Here is a 16,250-nt window from a genome sequence, read left to right as displayed (position 1 = left end):
GGACCTGGTAGGTAGGAATTAGACTCTTATTGATAAATAGAGGAGGGGACACTGTCTTGTGACACTAGAGGGAAGTTAGAGAGGAGGGGCAGGTGAGAGCCACCCTTGCATACAGCAAATGCCTGTGCCCATGCCAGCTAAATGGCTATGTGCTGTGTCTCATTGCAACAGGCAGCGTATAGGGCCAAAGTCACTTAACTCTTCAGTTACCGTGCAGGTGAACGAGTGGGCAAGACGCCTTTTAATCATGACGCTCCTCAGCCTTACGCTCTGGGCAGTACCACCTGCACCACCACCCTAGATACGGCCCTGCTTCTGCACACAAACCTGTAAACAATTTTGTCTTAGTATATTTGACCGTATGTATTTGCATCCATTGTAACAAACCATTGTACTTTCTTTTTTGCCAGATTGTAATTTCTCCATTTATGCACCTTCCATGATCGCTGCAGCCTGTGTAGCAAATACAATGTTCAGTCTGGGTATGCTTCACCACCCTGCAGAGGAGATGATTATGTATTTGGCTGCAATGATTCAGGCAAATAGCGTGAGTAACAGTATTTTATAAACAAGTTGGATGTAGGTACTTCATTTAATTTAGAAATGCGTTTGAAGCCACAATCGTCGTGCATTAGTACGACATGCCGATATCACTGTACCGCACTATTGGAGACTCTGCATTGGTACGACATGCCGATATCACTGTACCGCACTATTGGGGACTCTGCATTAGTACGACATGCCGATATCACTATACCGCACTATTGGGGACTTTGCATTAGTACGACATGCCGATATCACTGTAGCGCACTATTGGGGACTCTGCATTAGTACAACATGCCGATATCACTATACCGCACTATTGGGGACTCTGCATTAGTACGACATGCCGATATCACTGTAGCGCACTATTGGGGACTCTGCATTAGTACTACATGCCGATATCACTGTAGCGCACTATTGGGGACTCTGCATTAGTATGACATGCCGATATCACTGTAGCGCACTATTGGGGACTCTGCATTAGTACGACATGCCGATATCACTATACCGCACTATTGGGGACTCTGCATTAGTACGACATGCCGATATCACTGTACAGCACTATTGGGGACTCTGCATTAGTACGACATGCCGATATCACTGTACCGCACTATTGGGGACTCTGCATTAGTACATGCCGATTTCACTATACCGCACTATTGGGGACTCTGCATTAGTATGACATGTCGATATCACTGTACCGCACTATTGGGGACTCTGCATTAGGACGACATGTCGATATCACTGTACCGCACTATTGGGGACTCTGCATTAGGACGACATGCCGATATCACTGTACCGCACTATTGGGGACTCTGCATTAGTATGACATGCCGATATCACTGTACCGCACTATTGGGGACTCTGCATTAGTACGACATGCCGATATCACTGTACAGCACTATTGGGGACTCTGCATTAGTACATGCTGATATCACTATACCGCACTATTGGGGACTCTGCATTAGTACGACATGCCGATTTCACTATACCGCACTATTGGGGACTCTGCATTAGTACGACATGCCGATTTCACTATACCGCACTATTGGGGACTCTGCATTAGTACGACATGCCGATATCACTGTACCGCACTATTGGGGACTCTGCATTAGTACGACATGCCGATATCCCTGTACAGCACTATTGGGGACTCTGCATTAGTACGACATGCCGATATCACTGTACCGCACTATTGGGGACTCTGCTCGTTAAACTATGTTTCGGTACGTGGCCTCCCATTTACCTCCATTTTCTTAATTACATCAGAACACAAGATTAGAACTCTAAAATACTCTAGGAAACATTTATGAAGACTGATGTACAGTTACCTATTTTGATATAGTGGTGTCACCATAGTGTAAAAAAAAAAAAAGTAATTTTTCTAGAAGTTTGGAAAATAAAAGTTATTAACGGATTTGTTGAAATGGACAACACCAACCTTTTCTAGTTTCCTGTGAAGAGTTTTCTTAAATGTCCCATCCTGTGCTGCTTCATTCCAATTACTTGAATCTAAAGGGTGTGGTGACAAATGACTGTAATATGCTGCTCTAAACCTAGTCAAACACACCTTAAAAGGGGTATTAATATGAATACCATACGGGATCAATCACTAATGTTTCACTTTCCACAGGCTGAGTTGCAGAATTGTCGACTTGTTATCGAAAATGTGCTGCCTGAAGATATGTGAAGACCATTACTCAGCAATTTTGAGACGTCCACACCTATTCGAATCCCTAAGGATGTCAAAGCTTACTAGGGTTATTTAAAAAGAAAAAAAAAAAGTACTTCAGAGCTGGAATCACTGTGGTCCCACACTACTTATAAAAGTTTTTTACGTTAAGGCCCAGTTTAAAAATTGACAATTTTTTCCATTGGCATAAAAGCCCTACTGTTCAGAGTATTGTATTTCTCTCCATATTTTATGGGCATGCTTAGTTTAGTAATCCTTCATTCTTTTAAACATCCAAACAAATCCTATTGGTAAATAGAATGATTGTACTAATCTCTGACTACTATATTTCCTTATAACTTACCATTTAGGATACAATGTCAGCATTTTCATATACTTCACGGGATGATACCCTGTAGGTTCAAATTTTTTCCCCATCTTCAGTCTTGTTTATGCTAGTCAGCTATGTGGTTGGTACTTGTTTGTCATGTTTGTACTTACACAACATTTACTATTGTTTTTTTAAAAGTTCATTGTTTTTGTCTGAATTATTTTGCCCTTGTGTATGTAAGGAATGTCAAAATAATTTATTGTAAATAAAATGTGAACTTTGTTTATAGCAACTGGTTTTCATTTATTGATGAGAATAATATCCATAACAATAATTCCACACAACACAGTGTCATTTGTCTTGTAGTGTATGGGGACTGCAGAAAATACTGCTGAGATAAGGCCCCTCTCTTGTCACGTTCATTGTCCTTCCACCACAATCTCTCTGCCTCAACCTCATGTATCTGTAGCCAGATTGGATAGGCTCTTGCTGCTCAGGTCATTTAGCCAGTTGTGTCATACAGACACCTTTATGCATATGTAGATTTGTCTGGCTAATACAACTGATGGAGATGTGGGCCCCATAAGCTATTACAATCCAGTTATATTTATTGTGGCAGTATGAAAAGTCCATTTTTTTTCTTTTCTGGCCACTGTTGGCCAATGTGAGCTCATCAGTGAAGTCCTAAAAAGCGGGAAGACCTGTGCAGCAAATGTTTATTGCAGTGGGACCCTTACCATACAACTGGCTCTATGTAGTTTGGCCAAATTGTTAACACATCCTGTTTGTTTGCAACGTGTGTGAGCAGTATTGAGAATAGCAAAGTATCTTCACTGAAAGCAGCAATTTTCTCTGCATGCTACTAGATAAATGATCTTCTCTACACTACGTGTCCTGCTTTTTATACATGGTTATTAAACTATACTGAACTTTATTACATTTGCTGTTGGAATGTGCATTGCCCACCACACCAAAATCCAACAAGTGGACCGGTAAAAGCAACAACAACAAAACAAATCAAAAGAAAAGTCATTTGAATACCAAAATAAAATTGTATTGCATTCACATGAGTTCCTGGAGATTGTAGATGACAATTTTTAAGTTGGTTAATGTGAACAATGTTCTAAATTATCTGTACAAATAACACTCCAAAAACAATATGTTCACATTAGAGATCTTATATCTTGTTACAGAAATAATTTTAGAACCATTGGTTTAAGTGTACTTCCTTAAATAATTAAAGTCATTGGAACAAATTTGTACACTTTACAGATATTCTGTACTTGTCTATATAATGAACCACTTCACTGCTTTAGCCTGTAAACAGAACAAATGTGTGTAAGGCTTGTGCTTTAGAACAACATCAGAAGGTCATAGCAGAGCTACTTCATGAACATTCACACTTGCTGAACGCTGCGAGAATCAGTCCATACCCATTGGTGTTGCAAACTCTACATCTCTGGATTTGGAGTTTGCCAGTTCACGACGAATCTCATTAGTTATTTGTGGGTGAGTGTGGATTCGCAACAGCTCCAGTAACGCTTCTTTCTGCTCTGATGACATATCTTCCTTATAGCGCTGGCAGAGTGTAAGAAGACTTTGATGCCAAAGCACTGGGAGCTCTCTACGGTCTGATCGGAACGCCAGGAAGTGAAAGATAAGAGCATCAAGCACTCTGAAGGGAAGAGCATACTTCTTATCTATTAGCAGCCTGAGGAAAATACTATTGGCTCCATTATATTCCATCTCTGCAATCTTCAGCATAGCGGCACTAATATAAGGAAAGGTGGAGGCAAAACAAGATAAAATGTGAAAGTTTAACAAATATAGTAAACAAGTTTAAAAGCAAAAAAAAAAACACTTCTAATGCTGTATGATTACATTTATTATTTTTGAGAAATGTTTTAGAAAGTAGCTATACATAGTTATGCAACATACATTCTATGCTGCAGTACCTATTTAAGAGTTACTATCCTCACTCATTCTTGCTCCACTAACAATTTCCTACCTTTTAATATTGGGATTGAAAGAGAGGAACAAGTAGCTAAATTAGGAGGATAACTCAATTCTGGTAAAGAAAGTAAAATACACTGACACAAATAAATATATGACAATGGGAATAAAACATACATTGTTGGCAAATTGTTAATCAAAAATGGCAAGGAATATACAACTCTTACATAGATTAAGTTAGAATATCAAAACACCAAAAAATGATGTAGTCTGCAGGGTTGTCCCCTATGGAAACCAACCTTATTCAAAAATGAACAAGTTCCTAAACATGTACGCTTCCTACATTAAAACCTGGTCAACGCCATATTCTTAACAAACCATTCTCCAAACCCGCTAAGGCTTCTAACCCAACAGTATTACAAGCAATTTGGAAAGATACTACTTCTGCACTTGACCAAGTGGTTTAACTCCCCGATGGAACAGGAAAGCTTTCATCTGGAAACAAAAGTAACCGTCATTCCTAAACTGGGCAAGGATCTATCTACATGTCCATATTATTGCCCAATTTCCCTCAAACACCGACTTGAAGCTTTTTAGTAACTTACTAGCTAAAAGGTCAAATTCCCTCATATTAAAAGTTAAAGTTTTATCCCAAAGACACAAGGATTAGATAACACTAGAGGCACAATGAATGTACTACACTATATTCACCCCATACCCAAACTCTAGTGTTGGTACTAGTTGCGAAAAAGCCCAAATGTCATTGTCCTTTAGGTTGCAGGCTATCCACTCCACAGAGATGTCACAGCTGCGAAAATGCTATAACCCATCTACCATTGTGAAGCTGAGTGGTCATCTGCGCCCCCTTGTTTTTTGCGTTATTTATAGAGCCAATATTAGACTCAAAGTGGACATTAAGGATATCCAACAAATATAGGAGGTTTTAGGGCTTTCTAACTTTTACAAAAGCTTTACAGCTGCCCAGCTCAGCCAAACAGTAGCAGGGCATACTCTCACATATGCCGGGTAACCATAGAACAAAGAAAGCATAAAAACATATCTCTCACATTACAGGGCTTGCAGAAGTCAAACAGAAACAAAGTAAACATTAGTGTCTCTGAATTGTTAGACAGAATGTGGACATTTGGGAACATTTCTGCATATATAGTGGGATTGTCCAATGCTCAAAACTTTCTGGGAACAAATCATCATCTATATATTTATATAGTGTCACTAATTCCGCAGTGCTGTACAGAGAACTCATTCACTTCAGTCCCTGCCCCATTGGAGCTTACAATCTAAATTCCCTAACATACACACACACAGATCGCAAGAGACTAAGGGCACTTTAGTAGCAGCCAATTAACCTACCAGTATGTTTTTGCAGTGTGGGAGGACACCGGAGCACCCGGAAGAAACCCACGCAAACACGGGGAGAACATACAAACTCCAAACAGATTTTTTTAGACTGTAAGCTCCAATAGGGCAGGGACTGATGTTAATGAATTCTCTGTACAGCGCTGCGGAATTAATGGCGCTATATAAATAAATTATGATGATGATTAACCTCACATAGTTGCAATAACTACCATCCTTCCTCCCTTCCATCACATCCTTCTTCCACCTCCTAAACCACCAGTGTGCTCACTTGCCTAGTGCCATTTTCCCTGGCTTTAGAGTCACACTCCCCCCTCCCACCATTACCCCACCCCGACAAAAAAATCTCAGCAGTCTTTCAACATGTTATCCGTACTGTATGGACACACTGCTGCCTAAGGTCTGTTTTTAATTTTGTTTATATTTTTTGCTTCCAAAACTCCAGAGGCTGGACCTGGGATGATATGTACTTTATTTTTGCAACTTCTAATACTGTTCTTTAGGCGTAATGTTTTTTTATGCGATATAGGACACAAAACAAGTTAAATGTTAGTTCTCTGCTTTGTTACAAATAGAACAAAAGTGTAAAATAAATGTAACGTATGTATTGGAGCCTGCTTCATCCTTTATATTTACTGTGTTAGAACGCTTCTAGTTAATAAATCAGGCCGGTACCTGGAGTGAAGAACAGGGATAGAGCACTTAGTCAGGACACTTCCAATAATAACAGCTTCTCTAAGGGTCCAGGTCCCAGACTCACACAGTGGAATGAGGATACCTAGAAAGGAAGATTCAGATCCGTAAGTGGCTGTGATAAGCACACAGAAGTTGTTGGCACCAGTGTCCATACATTTTTGCAATTGGATACAGTATGCAGGTGTAATTTATTTTTTATAGAAGGTGTTTATGACCCTCAAGAAATGCAGAGCACACAATGCTTCTTTATGTGCACAAACTTAGCATATTGGAAGGTGCACACCCACTTCATAGTTCCTGGAACTGCTCATGGAAAGCTACATTTACAGTTGTCCTAAATTATATTTATAAAATATTAGGAGAGTGAAGGGACATTGAAGCATTACTATTTGCCACTGTTTTGTGCCGGAAAGGCTTATTACATTGGCTTAGAAATGGTTTCCCTCAAATGTACAACTGGAAGGTGTAAAATTCATCAAATTATAGAAATAGGGATGAATCCTGAAAATCAAGTCCTTTTGCATGGAGAAAAAGGCAACACGGTATATGGAAAACCAAGGACACCCCTATAAACATGACAAAAACCTACTTAGCAAGAAACGCTGCCAAGTAGGTGTGCGGTGTCACAAAAAAATAAAAATTCCTGCAATTTCACAATTCTCTGTTTTGTAGTCACCCTTAGAGTGTATGTGTGTGAACAAGTCTAATCAGATTCTCTGTAACCAAACATTTTTATTTTAACCAGTATTCACAAAACAATAAACATTGCACCATATGAATAAAAATTGTAAGCATATAAAATGTGAATCTAAAATATACTTCCTTTAGTTAAAATGGTGGATGAGCATATAGTCGTGTAAAAAAAATAATACACCCTGCTTTTACATAGGAGGACATAATTAATAATCCAGTCCTCACTCAAATGTAATCATCGAAATTTAGATGGTAAATAAACCATAGCAAAGTGTGCATTATTATTTATTTAACAAAAAATTGAGGCAATATGAATAAGCCATCTATGAAAAAGTAAACCCCGTGATTCACAAGCTTATAGAAAAACCTTTAGCAACAAGAAGGTGAAGCTTGTGTTTACTATCCAAGTTTAACAGTCTCTTATATTGCATATGGGAAATGTTGACCACTTCTCCACACAACACTGCTTCACTTCATGTTTGAGGCATTAGTTTGTGCAACCATATTTTTGTTAAGGTCATTGTGCAACTCAAGACATTAAGGCCTGGACTTTCATTTAGCCATTCCAAAACCTGGATTTTTTCTTTTCTTCAGCCATTCAATTGTAGATTTGCTGCTTTGCATAAAATTTTTGTTCTGTTGCATGATTTAATTTCAAACAAGCTTCAGCTGTCAGACAGATGGTGTCCCACCCTCCTCTAGAATACTCTGGTATAAACAGGTTCATGGTGGACACAATGTATACAAAATGTTCAAGTCAAGCAGCAAAACCACCACCATGCTTGTTGTTGCTATGTGGTCCTTCTGGTGATACACTGTTGTGCATTAAGACTAACAAATCAACTTTGGCGATATCAGTCTAGGCCATACTGAAATTTTCTTTTTCCGAGACAAGGATCTTTTTCCTGGCTGTCCTTCCATGAATGCAATACTTGTTCAGTGTATTTCTGATGGTGGAGTCAAGTCAGTAGATGCCTGGATGTAGCCTTTGGGTTCTTTGTGATTTCTCAGAGCATCATACAGTCTGATCTTTGGGTGTATTTGGCAGGATGCCCAGTCATGGGAAGACTGTCAGTGTTCTCCATTTATATATAACCTTTTGCACTGCAGAATGATGCACTTCAAATTATTTGGAAATTGTCTTGTAACCCTTTCCAGACTGATGAGTAGCAACAATTGTTTTTCTGAGATAACTGGAAGAGTCTTTGCTACTTGGTATGTTATTAATCCAAATCTGAATGCCCCCAACTGAACAGCCAAAGGCAGTGCTTTTATATTGAGGTGGCAACACTTCATGGCAAAGTGAAGACGTACACTGTGGCCTAGTGGCTAGCACTTCTGCCTCACAGCACTGGGGTCATGAGTTCGATTCCTGACCATAGCCTTATCTGTGTGAAGTTTGTATGTTCTCCCTGCGCTTGCGTGGGTTTCCTCCCACACTCCAAAAACATACTGGTAGGTTAATTGGCTGCTATCAAAATTGACCCTAGTCTGTCAGTCTGTGTCTGTGTGTGTGTGTGTGTGTCTATATTAGGGAATTTAGAATGTAAGCTCCAATGGGGAAGGGACTGATGTAAATGAGTTCTCTGTACAGCGCTGCGGAATTAGTGGCGCTATAAAATAAATGACGATGATGATGATAATTAACAGCATCTAACCGAAAATACCTTCTTTATTGATATGGAAGTAGTAATAGTATACCTAATATGTCTAACTTTTCTTCTTCATGCTAATTGTTTTTAACATAAATAATGATAAAGTAAATCAGCTATATAATATTTGTCCCATAAGATTAGATTTAATAAAATGTTAGACCTTGGTGAGAACTGGATGATTTTTAATTATGTCCAGATATGTAAAAAACATACATGTGAAAAAAGGCTGTATATCTTTTTTCACGTGACCGCAGTTAAATTTATGGTTATGTAAGTTTTGGGTAATAAATATTTTCTTCAGGGTGAAAAGGATTTTACTCAACATACCAACAACACATCTACCATCAACAGCATACCTTTGAACCAGGCACCAGGTTTGAATAATGCCTTTTTAAGCACCATATAAAGGTGGAAGTTCAGGCGTTTGAACCCTGCAATGTCATCTCTCACACGCGGGAGCAGAACTAGGTTATAATAGCGTTGTGCCATATGTTCAGGCAGGTTAAAGGAAAAGATCCTGGCAGTGTCGGGGGGGGAGGGGGGGAATGAAACAACAATAAAAATCAGACATAATACAGTATTATAGAGAAGGATTGGGCATCAGTGTTATTACATAAACACTTACCGTGTAGCCTGATACATCGCTGCAGCAGTCCAAGTCTCAGGCTCGGTAATGTACAGGATCTGCTCCCAGTTTGCTAGAGCTGGGACAATCTTGAAGGCTTTGGGCAACTTACCACTACGGTATGTGGACAAAACCTGAAAAGAGAGAATAATAAAACTCTTACCATAGCCTAGTGAGCAAGTCAAGAAATCATCTGTTTAGAATTATCATCTTAAAGGACATGGAACAAAAAGCATGCTGGACAGACCTAAATAAACGTTGCCACTGGTGGAGACAATCTGTAAAGCAGCCAGAATAATATCTAGCTCTTACCCAATCAGGAGCTGCAGTCTCCAACTGACAGGGAACCAGGCCTTTAAACCTCTTTTCCTCCATCAGATGTCTAAAGTATCATCTTGTACATTTCCTACTGCAACTTTTCCTAAATACTTTTTATTTATTTTTTTACAGCCATGTCTTCATACAAACTGACAGAATTGTTTACTTCTGCTGCCATAGGACAACACATAACTGCTCTTGAAATACAATTACATGTGGAGAGCACAGTTGAACTGTGTCATATCCAAGGGCAATAAAAATATACATATCTGCCTAAGGATATAACACACATATCTAAAAAGCAAAAACAGAAGCCAGAAAGAGAGAAAAATATTAGGTTAAACTTACAGGAGAGGATGTACAAGCCAATAATTTATTTTGAAGGTGAAAATACCATTTAATAACAAGATACAAATTTATTAGAGTACATTTAGGAATTGGTGGTCTGTGACTGAAGCTAGTATAACCTAAAGTTGTTCCTTTCTGAGTTATTGTTCACAGATGTTTTGCTTGTTATTGCATTGTATGTTTAGGTTAACATAAAACAACATTTGTAATAAAAAGACTCATTATAAGTTATAAGTTATAAACTTGTTGAGATAAAGAAAAAATGTGTCACAATAATAACTCAATTTACTCAAAATTCATCTCACCTTTTACTCCTTTATATACTTCTAGCACTCTGGAGTCTAGCTGTGGCATAGGTCTTCCAGAAACCTCCGACATCACGGTTTCTACTTCTGTCTGCTTTTCTGTGATTTTTTCCATGATTATATCAGCAAGAGTCCTCCTAAAACATAGAAACAAGGCTATACATATCTATATAATGGAAACATATAACAGTCACATAACCTTGTTTTCTGCGCTTAGAAGAGGTGTATAATGCATTACAGTCACTCAATTTTCCCTATTACATGATCATTTTTATCCTTTATATTACTGCATAATGTCTCAGATTGAAATATATACAGGGGTTATAAAAAATATTCACTCCCTTTGGAGTTTTTCCCATTTTACAATATAGAACCAGGATGGATTTATTTATTTATTTATGCGACTTTTCCTACACATCTTTTTTACATGCTGCAAAGGAGTGATTATATCTCATTGGAACCTCCTATCTACCATCAGGAATTCAAGAGCACTGGATACGAGAGAGTCCCGAGAGAGTCCCGAGGGCACTGCAGTTCCAGTGAGGTATCATATCGATTACATGTGGATGTGTGTATGCCTTCAGTTGCACACTATGTGCTAGGAGCAAGATAGCTCCACCGGTTGGAACTCCCATTCCACGGCAGGCTCTCTGATTATATCCTCATCCTCTGGATGAACAGCTCCCATAGCTAGGATATTTGGAGATACCCTATACCATTTCAATGAGAGATATTTGGAGATATTCCATACTTTTTCCAATAAGAGACTATTCGTTCATTGCTGCATAGTGGTTTCAACATATGTTTGTATCCACGGAATAATATACTTACTTATAGTAGGTTTGTGTAACTATAAGGTGACATAGTATCCAGCTTGTTCCACAGATATTCTCATACATTTTATATATGTTTATTGTCATCATTATTTTTATATGTTTTAATAAATTGCATTGATTTTTATACATCAGCGCTGCCATTTCTATCTGTATTTTAGGATTTATTTTAAGTACTCAAAGTGACAACAAAAAATAAAAATAAATTAATCCATTTGTCCAAATTTATTATGAGCAAAAAACGGTCTGCATTAGCACTGACTGATAGAAGCGCTGTGGCAACAGTCATAGCAACGGAGGAGGTGACAGTGGAGGGAGCTGGCAGGTATCAGCGGGACCGAGGACTGACACTCCTGCTGTCCTTTCACTTTCCTGGTGCAGTCAGAGAAAGAAGTTGACCTCTCCATGTGGCTTTTTACCTGTCCATTCAAATCAGTCTTAACCGCTTTGGCTCGTGGAACATGTAGTTTCCAGTTGTTGGAAAGTATCTTGAGTCCACGGATGTGGCTGTCTGATGATGATCATAGACAATGGATAATAGAGTAGAGGAGGTGGACTCATGATAAAGGTTATTGTTGGCGAATTCCACCCAAGGCAGGAGGTCGGACCAGTTGTCTTGAGAGGTTGATGAATACATGCGGATAAAAGTCTCTCGGGGGAATTCTATTCTCTCAGATTTAGCGTGGCGTTAAATGTATTACCATTATTCCGGTAATTTTAATCCAGCTATCTGCTCGCAGCTCCCTGAGCTGCGAGTAGAAAGCTGGCATTGAAACTACTGTAATAACGGTAATTATGAGCATTATTACCATAATAATGGTAATAATGTGCAGGCCGCGTTACTGTTACCAGTACCGAGGCCAATTGAATTCCCCACTCTAAGTCCTCATTCACTCTCTCTGTCTGCCTATTAGATTTTGAGCGATAATCGGAGGAGAAATTGAGTTGGATGCCGAAAAGTTTACAAAGAGATCTCCAAAATCTTAAAGTAAATTGAACCCCACGGTCCGAGACAATCTCTATGGGGCAACCATGAAGCCGGAATATCTTTTGAACAAATAGCTGGGCAAGACGGGCAGCAGACGGCAAGCCTGTGAGAGGCACAAAGTGGACCATTTTTGAGAAACGGGCCACGATGAATCAAATGTTGTCAAACCCTTTACTGGGAGAGAGGTCAGTAATAAAATCCATGGAGATGTAAAACCAAGGCTTGTTCGGAAGAGGTAGTGGAACAAGTGGACTTGCCGGGCTTAGACAAGGAGTCTTACGCCGGGCACAGATATTGCAAGCAGCGATGAAGTGTTTGAAATCAGCATGAAGGGGAGGCCACCAATAGGTCCTGGAGACAAGCTCGATAGTCTTCTGTACACCAGCGTGACCAGCAAAGCGTGAGGCATGACATCAGTGGAATAGCTTCCTTCTTTGGGTGGAAGGGACAAATGTTTTGCCAGGAGGAGGCGTAGGAGAGGTCAATACAGAAGTTGCCAGTAGAGATTTAGGGTCCAGAATAGGTCAGTAGGAGTGCTTGGAATATTCTGGTACGTGGAGAAATGCTTGAGAAAGGGCGAATGCTTTCTTGCTTTTCGGGCCTGGTCTAAAAGTGATGTGCAGGCTGAAACGGGAGAAAAAAAGGGCCCAACGTGCATGTTGAGGGTTTAAACACTGAGCCAACTTGAGTAGAGTAATTATTTGTGGTCAGTGATAATATAATAGGAAACGATCATTCCTCCAGAAGGTATCTCCATTCTGAAACTGCTAGTTTCCTAGCTAGATCTGCTTGTCTCTAATTGCATAATTCTTCTCTGCCAGCAGGAATTTACGTGAAAAAAAGGCGCAGGGGTGAGATTTCTCTCCCAGAGAAGAAAACTGGGAAACCACCGTTGCTACACCGAAGGCCGATGCATCGACCTCAACGAAAAAAGATAGTGAGGAGTCAGGAGCAGGAGCTGAGGAAAAGACTTTTTTGAGAATATTAAATGCTGCAAGCACTTTAGGAGGCCAAGTTCTGGTATCTACTTCTTTCCATGGGAGTGCCACAATGGGAGCCACTAGTGTTGAATAGGTTCAGATAAACTGTCTATAGTAATTGGCGACGCCAAGGAAGCGGTAGATTGCTTTAAGGCCATATGGAAGGGGCCAATCCAAAATAGCTCTGACTTTGTCTGGGTCCATTTGTAGGCCGGAACCATTGACTATGTAACCCAAAAAAGTCATCTTACGGTTGTCAATTTGTATGTATAGCAATGTATATCATCATTTGTCTTTTATTAATGTTTTGATTAGAGAATTTGTAGATTAAAATAAGATGCATTTTCTCCCATGCATCCTACAAAGATCCACCTTTTGGAATATATGGCAGTGTGGCAAGATTCTGTCATCCTCCTCCGCCACACAATTTAGGTGAACCACCACAAGGAAGTGTACTGGGTGATGATTATGCTTGACATCAGTGCTATTATAACATTGGAGCCATATTACATGCTGGACATTTAATTTTTGACCATATAAAATGTAGTTATACAATAGGCTGAACATCTAGGCTTTATAATATAATTGTTATGTGCATCAGTATATTATCCCTATCATAAACTTATATTATTTATCATGCAAAAGGGGGGATAGTGTCGCTTCAATGTTGGTAAAATGCCTGTCTGGTATAAAAATATAAGGAATGATACTCTTGCAGGTGGAAAGTCAGGGCTCATTGGGGATATCCAAGAATGGCAAAAATACATATGGGCCTATTTATTTATTTAACCTGTAAAGAGGTTTAAATCCCCCGAACACTGGCGTTGGTGACATCAGCAATCCTGTGGTCCCCGCGCTGTAGTTGGCCCCCACATCTTGTCTGTATCATTCAATGTTGACTTTTAGCGAATCCCAGAAATTTCCTCACAAGAAGAACTGGGAAATAAATTTTGGTGAGGACCTGGAAGTAGAAGACTGATCCGATATATGGGTGAGGGTAGCCAAATCATAAATCAGGCTATGTGTAAAAGAAAGGGGTCGGCACAGTCAAGAGCAGACTGTGACTGGTGTTCCCCTGTATCTTTTTTTTTACTATTAAAGCGTGTCTGGACGGCGCAGAAATGACGCAACTGCGTCATTTCCATATTCAGGATACAAGAAGCAACAGCGTGATCCCCCCTCTCACCGTTTTCTCTATTGCTCACAGGAATTTCCTCTATTCCTGTAGAAGCAGCAGTGGCACAGTTTACATAGGGGGCGCATCCTCATCATGTGCAGAGTGCACATGCACGCCACCTGACCTCTGCTCCTCATGGCTGACCTGTGCACCTCCTCCACCTGATGCTTGGCTCCTGAGCACCTCTGCTCCTCCCCCTGTTTCTCACTTTATTGAAATGTCTCCCACTTGTTTCCCTGTGCCCCTCACAACCCACTTTTGCTCTGGTCCTGCAATAACTGTGGCATATCTAACCTTGACCGAATTCCCCATGCAAATTGCCTCCACAATACCTATTCTTGTAACAGATTCTAATTATTTAAAAAAGCTTTATGCCTTAATAAATCATTTTAATGTGTAAAGGTTTTTAAATAAATTTCACTTATTTTTACACTTTTATTATTTTTTTTCTTCCAATTTAGCCCAAATTCCATAAGAAGACTCAAGCGGTAAGTTAACCCTTACAGCTTCAAGTCAATATCACTGGGGCTGCTGAGTATTGCTGAGCTGCCCCAGAGATATTTTTTGGATCAATTTTGATGAATAGGGATTTTATCGCTGTGATAAGCACAAATAAAAAAAAATTACATATTAACACAAACAGTCTGTTCATGATCCATAGTTCGCGATATCTTTGAACTGGGCCTCTGACTATTAACAGATGGGCTTTGTCTTGAAAAAAATTGCCATTTTAAAAAATGTTTGTTGTAATCGCTGTTTAGAAAATATGCCCAGTGGAAGTTGTAATGTAATGATATAACAGGCTGCATGTGTCTTTAGTAGAGCTATGATTGATTAAGTCTCTGGTACCATCTTGTGGTAGTATATGAGAATGACTCAACTGAGGGAGCACAACCAAAGGAGACAGATGCCAGTTTCAACAAGACGATTGAGTACAAATATTTAGATGTCTCTTGGTTCAAGTACAGGTAAGAGTTTTGCAATATCACCAAAGGCTAGATCAGTGTTGGCTAACCTGTGGCACTCCAGGTGTTGTGGAACTACAAGTTCCAGTATACCCTTCCAGCAATAAGCCGCTATATATTGACAAAGCATGCTGGGACTTGTAGTTTCACAACACCTGGAGTGTCACAGGTTAGCCAACACTGGGCTAACATGTGGTATCAGGGACCCATTAAGTATGTGTAAATTGTATCTTACGCATTAACTTGAACGTTTGTCTCTAAATAAAGCCCATACTGTCTAACTGGGATTCACAGTTAATTTCCACATTTTTAAAAATATTCTGTAATAACCCACACACAATCTTATACTTCTTGACAGCCTATCAAAAACAAAAGGCACACATAAAGCGTGAATAAGGTACTAAAGCAGTGTCAGAACATGATTCAGACTCAAATGTCTTGCCATAGGCCAAGTTTGCTTCGAATGTCAGTTCACAATTAACTATTCGAACTTCACCATTCTTTTGTTTTAATGGCAGGCACCCAAAATGAATTTATTTTTCTTTTACATCTAATGTAATCAAAGAACACTCTAATAAAATTGAATTGACTAAAATGTAGAAATAGGTAAAAAAAAAAAGCAATATCCTAAAACAATAACAATCCACGTCTCCTGACATCAAATTTAGGATAGAGTGTGGCTCTCAACTAAGAACATTAAGCTTTAAATACATTATGCAAAATTAGGACCCAAATTATTTGCACCTTCTAAGTCCACTGAAATTATTAATTCAGTCATTGTACAATTGCAA

This window comes from Mixophyes fleayi, chromosome 2 (assembly GCF_038048845.1).
Source record: "Mixophyes fleayi isolate aMixFle1 chromosome 2, aMixFle1.hap1, whole genome shotgun sequence".
Classification (NCBI taxonomy): Eukaryota; Metazoa; Chordata; class Amphibia; order Anura; family Limnodynastidae; genus Mixophyes; species Mixophyes fleayi.
The sequence above is the reverse complement of the archived record's forward strand: the minus strand, read 5'-3'. Positions refer to the sequence as shown.